Raw genomic sequence first — 12971 nt, 5'->3', positions numbered from 1 at the left:
ACATAGTACGGAGGAGTGTTGGCTTAAGCAGAAAAACTATATGTGGTCTGCACACCGAGCAAATACTAGAGGTTACCAAACTCACACAGATCCTTACCGACAATATTCTGCAGTACCATAGGATTATAATACAAGGATATGGTGTGAATGTTGTGGAAGATATGGACATATAAGTGCCAACTGCTTTATAAGGTTTGGAATGAACAACCGAAGATCATGGAGAAATCCTGGTATGGCATGTTTTCATTGTCACAAAGTTGGACACTTGGCTAGAGATTGCAGGGATCAACCTAGAGGAGACACTGAGGAAATAAAAGAAAAATTACAGATGATTTGGAAAAAGAAGGAAATTGTGTCAAATGAAAAAAACACCTTACCTACTGAGTTAGGTGCACCTATTCCAAATTAATCGGTAGAGGTATGAAGGGACTGCATTCTCTCAAAGGTCAAATCTTAACAGTTCCTATTTTATTATGTACTTAATTCAAAATCTGCATAACTAATATGTATTAGTAAGTTTGAAATTCTATCAAAGTCTTTTGGAGCACTAAACAGGAAGACTGTCAAGCCGGTGAATACAGGAAGCCTGTCAAGTCGGTAAATGAAGAAAGTTTGGTTACTCGGTTAAAGTGCAAAAAGGAAAGAAATTTTAGTGGAACCGAGTGCATTTAATGTTTTTGACCTAACCTGCATGGAGCCCGATAAGGTATATTGTGTACTTAAAGAATTTACGTGGTCATTTTTCACTCACCAAGTTTTCAAGAGAGCAGAGCAAAGCGAATCAAAGGTGATCAAACCTCCTCCAAAGAAAATTCAAGGTATTTACATCAATCTCAATGCATTGTTAAGCTAGTTTACTGAACATATCAAGTTGTTATTATCTGCTAAGTGTGAACCATCTACCATTTGAAAATCTTCAAACCCTAAGGATCTTTTGTTAATTCTTATCTGAAATCTGCAATGGCACCTAAGATCCAGAATCTCGTTGTTGTTGAGAACATTAAAAGCCCTCACTGAAATACTCTTTAATTCCCAAAATTGCATCTGAACTGGATGACAAAACCGCATTTTCACTCATCGTGGATAGAGTTTTATTAGTCGAGGATGTGAGATTCTTCACCAAATGTTGAGTTGAAGAACTAGGTCACATTGAAATCAAAGACACATATGATGAATTGTGCACCGATGGTAAAATGGATAGCAAGTATGAGCACATTAAGATCAAGGGATTGACTGAAGCCCTAACCTATCCCCATGTATTCAAACCCCAGTGGGTCAAGTTTGTTTTGAGCAGAGTTCTTGATGACTTCATGTGGCTATAAGAGCAACCATTTAAGATCACCAAGGAAATCATTCATTTGATCACTGGTTACCCTATTTATGATCATGCCCGAGCTCAGAAAATGATATCATAGAAGGAATTGATCAGTTTAACTGGAGTAGAATCAGATTGTAGAGGACTAAAATTGAACAATCTCATTGATGCAGAACTAAAGTTTGCCATTAGAGTAATAGGTTACTGTTTCTTCCAATCGGTAAGGGAAAATAGTGTACCCTATGCAACAGTAGACTTAGCATATAAAATTGTGAAGAAAGGCATGAAAATTGATTTATGTGAGGTGTTGCTGAAAAACCTGTTTGAGAATCTAAACACCATAAGGAAGCCAAAGAAGAACAATTCGGCCAATACACTAAAGTTTGGATCATTATTAATATGCATGTTTTTCTATTTTGAAAAATTCTTTCCATCAGTCGATAAAGTTGTTTGGAAACTACACCGACCAATCACCCATCAGATCAATGCCTTCATCAAGAAGCTAGGTGATAATTTTAATGATATTATGGATGATTATTTCAGCAAGTTTCAAGAAAGGATGCATAACAGGTACTAGATTCCACCCAAGCTAGTGGAGAAATACAAAGATGACATATTTTTTGAAGTGGACACTGATTACTATTATGTGAATGTTGTGGAACCAAGAACTCAATCTTTGCCACCTATGGGTTATGAGATTGATTTTGACATCACACAACAACAAATAGATGCATTTCTTACATTACCAAGGCATGCTACCGAGCTGAGGTATGGAACATATGAAGAAGTGAAGGAAAAAGTAAAAATGAGCATTGTAGTACCCAAAGCTACAAGGAAGGCAACAAAGATGATAAAGGCATTAACAGAGAAATTTGGAGAAGATTCTTCCTCCACACCTATCAAAGGCACTATAGCCATTACCGAAGAGGAATCTGAAGCCCAAGAGGCAGCTATAACACTGAGCACCGAATTGCCTAAGGGAAAAGTGTTGAAAAGAAAGAAATAGGATACATCAAAGGTCTCACTGACTCCTCCAGCAAAGTGACCTAACACAAGAGCATCTGCAGCTTCACCGAGTAAGAAAAAAAAGAGTGTTGTCGCACCAAAGGTAACAAAAACTTACAAGAAATCTACTCAGAGACTCATTTTGGCAAAAGAGTCTAGTGACACCGAATCTGAAGATGCAAGTAAATTTCAGATTGTCAAGAGCAAGAAGGTAAATATACATAGTGTTGAAAATTTATGTGCTAATCTGAAGAAATATGGTGGATTTGGATCATTCAGATATGTAAAATATGAATCTAGATCTGATGATGAAAAGAGACAAATAAAAGAAGCGGTCATCTGCACACTATTGAAATTCCGATTGGTCCCATTGGAAGTATGTAAATCTCTTCCAAATGAATTATATTTGCATATTGACAATAGGTGGAAGTATGCAATGGACTTAGATAAGCAGATTAGAGAAAGAAATCTGGTACATCTTTTCCCAAACATGTCGGTAGATGAGATCACCGAACATCTGACAAACTACCACACAAAATTCCTAGTCAAGCAAAGAGATTTGAAATTGATGAATGGCCTTTACTTGGATGTAGAGAATGAGACCAAGGAAAAATGGCAAAAAATCTTTAGAATCAAGAATGTTGGTGAGCAAGCTGAACTTGAAATAGTTGATGTCACCGAGCAAGATCCTGATATCATCGAGTAGGACCCTACTGACACCATACAAGTAGATGAAGATATCATGGATATAGAGGCACTGCAACAAGAAATGATAGAAGGTAATTCTTATGCCCAACTTGTATCGAGTGAAATAGTTTGGAGCAAGTTCAGCCCTATCCTCCGGTCAATCAGCCTATTTCAACCGAGGCCCCCAAGGATACAAAGAAAAGCACAGAAGGTCACAAGTCAACAGCAGGAGAAGATACTTCTCAAGAATAGACCTCTCAATCTCCTTCCAACATTGAAAATGTTGCAAAAAAGACACCAAGCTCAGAGACACCAAAGGACACTATAGAGGCTAAAGAAACCGACCAAAGTGTTTCCTCTACTGAGCAACCTACCGAGGGTCAACAAGCCTCACAAGCCATTGTTTTAGTCCAATCGATGAAAGGTAAAGAAAAGAAGATGAAAAAGCATAGTTTCAAATTGGATTTGTCAAAACCAATAGTGTTGCCCAATGTTGATCTATCCAAATTAAAGGGGCAAGCACTCATTGAATTCAGTGAACTATGCAAAGCCAAAGCTAAACAGGAGAAGTAATTGAATTCGGTGAACTATGCAAAGCCAAAGCTAAACAGGAGAAGCAAATGGCTATTCAAAAGAAAAATAAAGTACTTTAGAAGGTAAAAGAACTCTTAACCAATATGCTACCTGAAGCTACAGTAACCAAAGATGCAGCCATCCACATTCAACTGGATGAACTCCTAACCAAGATAGAGACATCTGGAGTAGCTGCATCCAAATATTTGAGCAAGCTAAAAGACAAGGAGCTCACTGCAAAAATAATTGAAGAGGTACAGAAAGCTATTGCCATTGGCAAAGTTAAACTTGTCAAATTTATTGCTGAGTTGACCCCTCAACTCAAGCACATTCTTTATTTATTTCAGAAACTCTGTACATTTTCTTTATTCATTAAAGATATCAAAATAAAATAGGATCAATTGAGAAAGAGATCATCGATCTCTCAAATAAGTTGACCATTGAGCCTAATTCCATTCAAAATTTTTATACCAAGCTACAACAGCTCATGGTTCAACAATTGGAACTCAGGAATGAAGAACACAAGATAAGGATGGACATAATGACACTTCAAACATTATTCCTTCCTCATCTTTCCTCCATCCAAGAACAGATCAACAAAGCTACCTCCCTATCCACTCAACAAGAGGAAAGTACCTTAGATGGACTCATTTCACTGTTAGCTAACATTGAAGCACAGAATTCACTCATGGACAATGTTAATGATGCCCTCTCTACCACTCTCACCAATGCAAGGACAAAGTATAAATCCATTTTTGACAACTTGCCACCACCAAATGGTAACTAAGTTTTTGATGTTTGTCAAAAAGGGGGAGTGAGTATCATATCAAAGTATACAGGGGAATGTAGTATATAGGGGGAGTATATATTGAGCAAAACAGAGTATTCATTCAAATGCAGAGTCAATTTTGACAGGGAACAGAAAACAGAGCAGTGAACCGAGCAATTATCATAGAACATTGATCACCGAGCATGCAAAATCAGAGTTTTGTACAGTATATTGATAAGGGTAGTATATCTGAATATACTATTTCATTGACTAATCTATAGACTGTTTCTTTAGTCAAAATTTGTAAGTATATAGATTTTTTGAGTTATGACTTTGAAAGTAGTTTTGTCAAACATCTCAACTAATGTCAAAAGGGGAGATTGTTACTACTTATCAAGTTACCATTAGTTTTACATCCAAAGTCATTCTACATACTCTAGTTGGTTACTACTACCGAAGTATTTAGTCGGTATGCACAAAACAGTCGGTTATAGAAGAAGGTAGTCACAGAACCTAGTATACACCAAGTTGTCTACCGAGTATCATTCCATGACTACCAAGTAGAAATAATGATACACCGAGTTGATATACACCGAGTGAAATGTGTTGCTAGATTCATTCAATCTAGACACACATGGGAAAACGTTCTACAAGATCAAGGAACATAGAACCGTTATCACATTGGAAATTGCACTTAAAGATTGTGTATGATTTTGAGGTCATCTAACCAATGAAATATTTTATATAGTTATTCATTTGATAAATCATGTTTGTAAGATCGAAGCAATGAATTAGATCACCGACATAAGAGATCTATTTATACAGCATGGATTAAGGATAAAAGGGTGATAGACAGAGATATACAGAGGTTTATGAAGCAAGACATGTATGATACATAAGAAAGCACTAAGTGTTATGACTGTTACAAAGACACAGAGGTCACCGAGAAGGATTTTAGAGAACAATCAAAGAACAGAGTAAACAGAAGGGTTTATCGAGTTACTTTATGGGTTACCGAGGTATGCTATAAGCAAGGTAATCTTATTTTGAGCACATAGAATCTGCTATAACATTCCAGATGTAAAGTTGCAGATATTTGTAAAGATTTTATTGAAATATTTTGAAGTTGTAAGAGAAACCTTTAACAGGGTAAAAGACTCTAACCAAGTCTATAAATTGTAAAGCCTCTAACCAGGTGCAACATTTAGTTTAAGTGTTGTAAAATCCTTTAGCAAGGTAGATCTAACAGATCTTAATACTCCTAATAGGGTAAGCTATCATAAATAGCTGAACATGTAGCTCTAACCAAGCACTCTCTATTATTAAAGTAGTGAAGTTTTCAGTGCCATCCCCACCACAGTTTTTATCTCTAACCAATAGTTTCTACGTAACCAAAATATATGTGTTATGGAGTGAATCATGTATGATTGTTATTTAATTATTTTAGCTTTATGTTATGTTGTAGCAGTTTTTAATTTATGCATAACAGTAAAGTTATTGTTGATAAAAGGTTTTGAAGTACTAATTCAACCCTCCCCTCTTAGTACATTAACTTTCCATATTGGGCCTAACAAACTCTTCTTTTCACTCATCCATGAGACTAGTCTACCACAAAGAAAGAATGCACCATCGGTTGTGCTCTTTCAATCATCCACATTACCAGCCCAATCAACATCTATAAACACTCTCAGGTTGAAATCATTACTGTATGGATACCATAATCCATAATCAATAGTTCACTTCAGATATGTAAGAATCTGCTTGATTGCAACCAAGTGGGATACTCTTGGGATTTTCAGGAACCATGCAGTAATACCCACTACATGTGAAATGTTTGGTCTGCTATGTACTACATAATGCAACTTACCAATCATTGATCGATATTCCTTCTCATTTACCGACACTAAGTTATCCTCTTTTGATAATTTACAACTATACAACATTGGTGTACTAACCGGTTTGCTATCTTCCATGCCAAAGGTCTTCAATACCTCTTTGACATACTTGGACTGAATGATAAAGATTCCATCTTTCATTTGTTGAATCTGTAGTCCAATGAAGAACTTGATCTCCCCTATGAGTGACATCTCAAATTCCTTCTTCATTTCATGTGCAAAGTCATGACTCATCTTCTCATCTCCACCAAACATTATGTCATCAACAAATACTTCACATATCAGAATCTAATCTCCTTCTAATTTCAAGTACATATTGCTATCTTCACTTGTTCTTTCAAATCCAATATTCACCAGATGGGCATGCAAGCATTCATACCATGCTCTAGGTGCTTGCTTTAGTCCATACAAGGCTTTATGTAGCCTACACACCGTGTCACTATCTTCTGATAGGGCAAACCCATCTGGTTCCTCTATATATACCTCATCTTCAAGTACTCCATTTAGGAATGCAGATTTTACATCCATATGATATACTTTAAATCCCTTAAATGCTGCATATGCAAGAAGCATACAATCTCCTTCCAATCTAGCTACAAGAGCAAAGGTTTCTCCATAGTCTTCTCCTTCTTCTTGGGCATATCCTTTGCACACCAGTCTAGCTTTATTTCTCACCACTGTGCCATCTTCATTCAGCTTATTTCTGAAAACCCATTTGGTCCCAATGACATTTTTATATTCTGGTCTGGGTACCAAGGACCATGTACCATTCTTTTCTATCTAGTCAAGTTCCTCTTCCATTACCTTGATCTAGTCTTCATCTTTATGTTCCCCTTTAAATGATTTCGGTTCAAATTTAGAGATCATACAAGAATTTCATTTGACCTTTCTTCTTGTTAGAATTCCTGCATCCTTATCTCCTATGATCTGCCTTGCATCATGATTCAGCTTGACATACCTAGGGAAGATCTTGATAGATTCCTCTTTCTTTTCTTCATCATCCTCATCTTCATCAGCATCAGCATCTACTGGTGTAGGAACACATTTACTAGTACTGGGTTGTTTTGCAACTAGTTCCCAGAATGTTACTACCAGTTCATCTCCTACTTGGTCACTGCCAGTTTCCTCAGGTTTCTCAGAGGTTTCATCAACTATAACATTGATGCTTTCAATAATTATCTGAGTCCTACTATTGAAACACTTGAGAGCTTTACTCTTGGTCGAATACCCTAGGAATATTCCCTCATCACATTTAGCATCAAACTTGCTCTGATGTTCACTCCTCTTGATATAACATTTTCTACCAAACACTCTAAAGTAGCTTACCACTGGTGTCTTACCAGTCCAATACTGATAAGGTGTTTTATCCTTACCCTTTTTGATGAGTACCTGGTTCATTGTGTAGAGTGCAGTGCTCACTGCTTCTCTCCAAAAAGTGTGAGCAACCTTCCCTTGGATCAACATAGTTCTAGCTGCTTCAACCACAGTTTGGTTGTTCCTCTCTGCTAGGCCATTCTTCTATGGAGTCCAGGGGGTAGACAGTTTCCTCTTGATGCCATTCTCTTCACAGTATTTGTTGAATACATTGGAAGTGAATGCTCCACCTAGATTAGTTTAAGGCATTTGATTCTCTTACCACTTTCTCTTTCTACTAGTGCTTTGAAGGCTTTGAACTTTCCAAATGCTTTACACTTGTCCTTCAAGAATGTGACCCACGTCATTCTTGAACAATCATCAGTAAGAATCATAAAATACCTATCTCCCTAGACACTCCTAGTTTTCATAGGACCACACAAATTAGTATGCACAAGATCAAGTAAATTGTCTGTAGTGAAAGATTTACCTTTGAAGGTTGAGGAAGACATTTTCCCCAGTTGAAACTCTACATAAAGGGTTTTCCGGTTTGCTCAGCATAGGCAATCCTCTAGCTTGTGTGATCTTACTAGCCTTCACTATGTTATCAAAATTTACATGGCAGAGTCTCCTATGCCATATCCAGCTATCCTCAAACTTAGCCATAAGACATGTACTGATATTTGCATTCAGCTGAAATAGGTCTCCTTTGGTCTGCATACTAGTGGCCATTAGTTCACCATTCTATCCTTTGATTTTTCACAATCCCTTTTTGAATTTTGTAGAGTCCATTGTCATTCAGCTAAGCAACACTCAAAAGGTTGTGTTTGAGACCCTCTACCCAATACACATTATCAGCACTGCTTTTTCCTTTTAGAGAGATAGACCTGCTTCCTTTTACCATACATAGTGCATCATTGCCAAAATGAACCACACCACCATCATACTCTTCTAGAGATAGAAACTTACTTTTGTCAATAGTCACATGGTGAGAACACCCACTGTCAATGATCCACTCATTAGAATTATCAAAGTGGGAGACAAGAGCCTTCTTGTCTGACACATCTTCCTTGACTGCCACAAACACAATATCTTCACTTTCTTCATCTTCTGATTCTTCATCAGTGACACCTTCATCAACTGCTACAAAATAGTTTCTCCAGATTCCTCCTTTTAACTTCTTGAACCTCTTTGGTTTGTCCTTGTTTTCATCATTAGGGCAGTTTATTGCAATGTGTTCTATCCAGTTACAAGAAAAGTGTTTCAAAGGAAGTTTGCCTCTATATTTACCAGCTCCCTTAGGAAGTCTCTTGGCAAGAAGAGCTTTAAATTCCATCAGGATCTCCTTATCATCCATTTCTCTGCTTTTTCTTAGTTCACAAATGGTACTTGCTTCTTTGGTAGTGAGCCTTCCCTGAGGGTTGTATCTTTCTGGGCCTTCTTATTTTGAGAAATGAGCTCTAGGCTGATGAATAAATGATGAATAGTTAGTAACAAACCAGTACTGAGAGGGGGGGTGAATCAATACAAACAAAAATCACTCTTCCTGATTTGGTTTGACTACAGACAGTGCACTTGACTGGAAATCACTGACACTGGTCTAAACTAGATTACTACCGGTTAAATACAGTGAGACTGTGAAGGACCTAAACTAGTAACACTTAGCTTTCCACACAACCTAACATCTTATTTTCACTTCACCCATATGCATACACTGGTATTCTACAATCAGAAATATAATAACCTACTAGTTCAACATGATTTACCACTTGACAGAAAATAACAAAGCATCACATGAAAAGGCATCACACATGACACACATATTTTTCATGTGGAAACCCAACTAGGAAAAACCACAGTGGGGATGAATACCCACAAGTTGTTCTTTGAACTCTTATGAAGTTTGCTCTGTTTGGAGCTTGGTCTGGTTAAATACTGTTACAATAGGTTCTTTTAGGAATAGATCCTGCTAGGGATCACCCAGTTAAGGGATGGCTAAATACTCGGTTAAGGGTTAAACCCTATCAAAGGTTACCTTGTTAGAGGATTTCAAGAACTCAATGATTTTGAGTCACTTTGTTAAAGGATTTAAAACAAGCTGGTTAAAGCTACCCTGTTAAGGGATTTTCCAACTGTTGAAGTGGTTAGAGATAAAAAGGTATTACAATGATCTGGAAATAACACTCAATGCCAATGCAGATTCGCTTCAGTTCCTTCCTTCTATAAACACACTCTGCAGGTATCTATTCACTTGTCTGGTCTGGCAAGAATCACGTATCTCTGCTCTTAGATACACACACAACATTTTCCAACAACTTCAACATGAAACACAACATCGACCTTATAGGAAATAGATAGGTGGGTAGCATAAACCCTAAACCCTAAACATTTAGGTTAAGCAATTCAGTCAGTTCGATCCTGACCATTGAATACTTTGCATTGAATACAACAGTCTTGAAAAGATCTAAAGATGTTCTCCATAATTAGTTTTTCACCACTTCTTGGAGGCTAATAACCCATCACGCATTCTCCACCATTTACAGAGACTTCACACATTCCCGAGATAGATAGGATCAATCTTGTTCATGCAAGATCTTTCATGCGCACAAGGCTGACATGGAAACACAATTTGTTCTTCATTAAAATGCTAACTCATCACACGACATCATCGGTTGAATCACACAGGCTTGGAACACTTCAACCAGAAACCCTGAAGATAAGACTACCAACCGGTAGTCATACGATATGAAACCTCAATACTAAACATTCCATATACTGGTTCACAACATCATACTGGTTCTTTTCACTTTTTCACATGTTTCGGTTTACTACATCATACCGGTTCACTCTTCAGCACATTGACATCAATGACAATCATACAATATCATCATGTCATCAAACTCTGCACATATGTCAACAATCTCCCCCTTAGGCATTGATGGCAATATACAAAGATATCTCTCCGCTTCACATCTTCTTTCCCAATACTGTAGATATCTCCTCTCCACTTCACATCTTATCCCCCTTCAACAAAAATGCCAAAGAGGAGGCATATACATCTATGTTGTACTATGATCCTCCCCCCGAGGAATAGCATCCTTCAACACACCAATCCTGAAAAAAAGATATACCAATGTAAGACCCGACTGATGTAGAGCACACACCTTTAGTTGACCTCTTGAAGGGGCAGCACCCCTAATTCCCCTCTCAAATAGGTAAAAGTAGCCTTCAGTAGAGGCTTGGTGAATATATCTGCTAAGTGTTCTTGACTGGAAACATGTTCCAATGCAAACTCCTTGTTCTGAACCTTTTCCCTCAATAAATGATACTTGAGCTCGAAGTGCTTGGTTCTAGCATGTAAAACCGGATTCTTGGACATGTTGATTGCACTTGTATTGTCACAAAATATACTTACCGGATCAGATATAGTAACTTTGAAGCCATTCAATACACGCTTCATCCAAATAGTTTGGGTGGAGTTCATAAAAGTTGCAACATACTTTTCTTCTGCTATAAACTGAGAGATACAACTCTTCTTTTCATTCATCCATGAGACTAGTCTACCACTAAGAAAGAATGCACCATCAGTTGTGCTCTTCTGATCATCCACATTACTAGCCCAATCAACATCTGTAAACACTCTCAGGTTGAAATCATTACTGTATGGATAGCATAATCCATAATCAATAGTTCCCTTCAAATATCTAAGAATCCGCTTGACTGCAACCAAGTGGGATTCTCTTGGGACTTTCAGGAACCATGCAGTAATGCCCACTGCATGTGCAATGTCCGGTCTACTATGTACTACATAATGCAACTTACCAATCATTGATCCGTATTCCTTCTACTTTACCAAAAATAATTTATCCTCTTTTGATAATTTACAACTGTACACCATTGGTGTACTAACCGGTTTGTTGTCTTCCATGCCAAAGGTCTTCAATACCTCTTTGACATACTTGGACTGAGTGATGAAGATTCCATCTTTCATTTGTTGAATCTGTAGTCCAATGAAGAACTTGATCTCCCCTATGAGTGACATCTCAAATAACTTCTTCATTTCATCTACAAAGTCATGACTCATTTTGTCATCTCCACCAAAGATTATGTCATCAACAAATACTTCACATATCATAATTTGATCTCCTTCTGATTTCAAGTACATATTGCTATCTTCACTTGTTCTTTCAAATCCAATCTTCATAAGATGGGCGTGCAAGAATTCATACCATGCTCTAGGTGCTTGCTTTAGTCCATACAAGGCTTTATGTAGCCTACACACCATGTGACTGTCTTTTGATAGGGAAAACCCATATGGTTGCTCTATATATACATCCTCCTCAAGTACTCCATTTAGGAATGCAGATTTTACATCCATATGATATACTTTGAATCCCTTAAATTCTACATATGCAAGAAGCATACAAACTCCTTCCAATCTGGCTATAGGAGCAAAGGTTTATCCATAGTCTTCTCCTTCCTCTTGGGCATATCCTTTACACATGAGTCTAGCTTTATTTCTTACCACTATGCCATCTTCATTCAGCTTATTTCTTAAAACCCATTTGGTGCCAATGACATTTTTATATTCTAGTCTGGGTACCAAGGACCATGTACCATTCTTTTCTATCTAGTCAAGTTCCTCTTCCATTACCTTGATCTAGTCTTCATCTTTATGTGCCTCTTTAAATGATTTCGGCTCAAATTCAGAGATCATACAAGAATTTTATCTGAGCTTTCTTCTTGTAAGAATTCCTGCATCCTTATCTCCTATGATCTACCTTGGATCATGATTTCGCTTGACATACCTAGTGATGATCTTGACAGATTCCTCTTTCTTTTCTTCATCATCCTCATCTTCATCAGCATCAGCATCTACTCGTGTAGGAACACAATTACCGGTACTGGGTTGTTTTGCAACCGGTTCCTAGAATGTTACTACCGGTTCATCTCCTAGTTGGTCACTGCAAGTTTCCTCAGGTTTCTCAGAGGTTTCATCAACTCTAACATTAATGCTTTCAACAATTCTCTGACTCCTACTGTTGAAACACTTGAGGGCTTTACTCCTTGTGGAATACCCTAGGAATATTCCCTCATCACATTTAGCATCAAACTTGCTCTGATGTTCACTCCTCTTGTTATAACATTTTCTACCAAACACTCTAAAGTAGCTTACCACTGGTGTCTTACCAGTCCAATACTCTTAAGTTGTTTTATCCTTACCCTTTTTAATGAGTACCCGGTTCATTGTGTAGACTGCAGTGCTCACCGCTTCTCTCCAAAAGGTGTGAGTAACCTTCCTTTGGATCAACATATTTCTAGCTGCTTCAACCATAGTTTGATTGTTCCTCTTTGCTAGGCCATTCTGCTATGG

Source organism: Cryptomeria japonica, chromosome 6 (assembly GCF_030272615.1).
Source record: "Cryptomeria japonica chromosome 6, Sugi_1.0, whole genome shotgun sequence".
Classification (NCBI taxonomy): Eukaryota; Viridiplantae; Streptophyta; class Pinopsida; order Cupressales; family Cupressaceae; genus Cryptomeria; species Cryptomeria japonica.
This window is presented reverse-complemented; position numbering follows the sequence as displayed.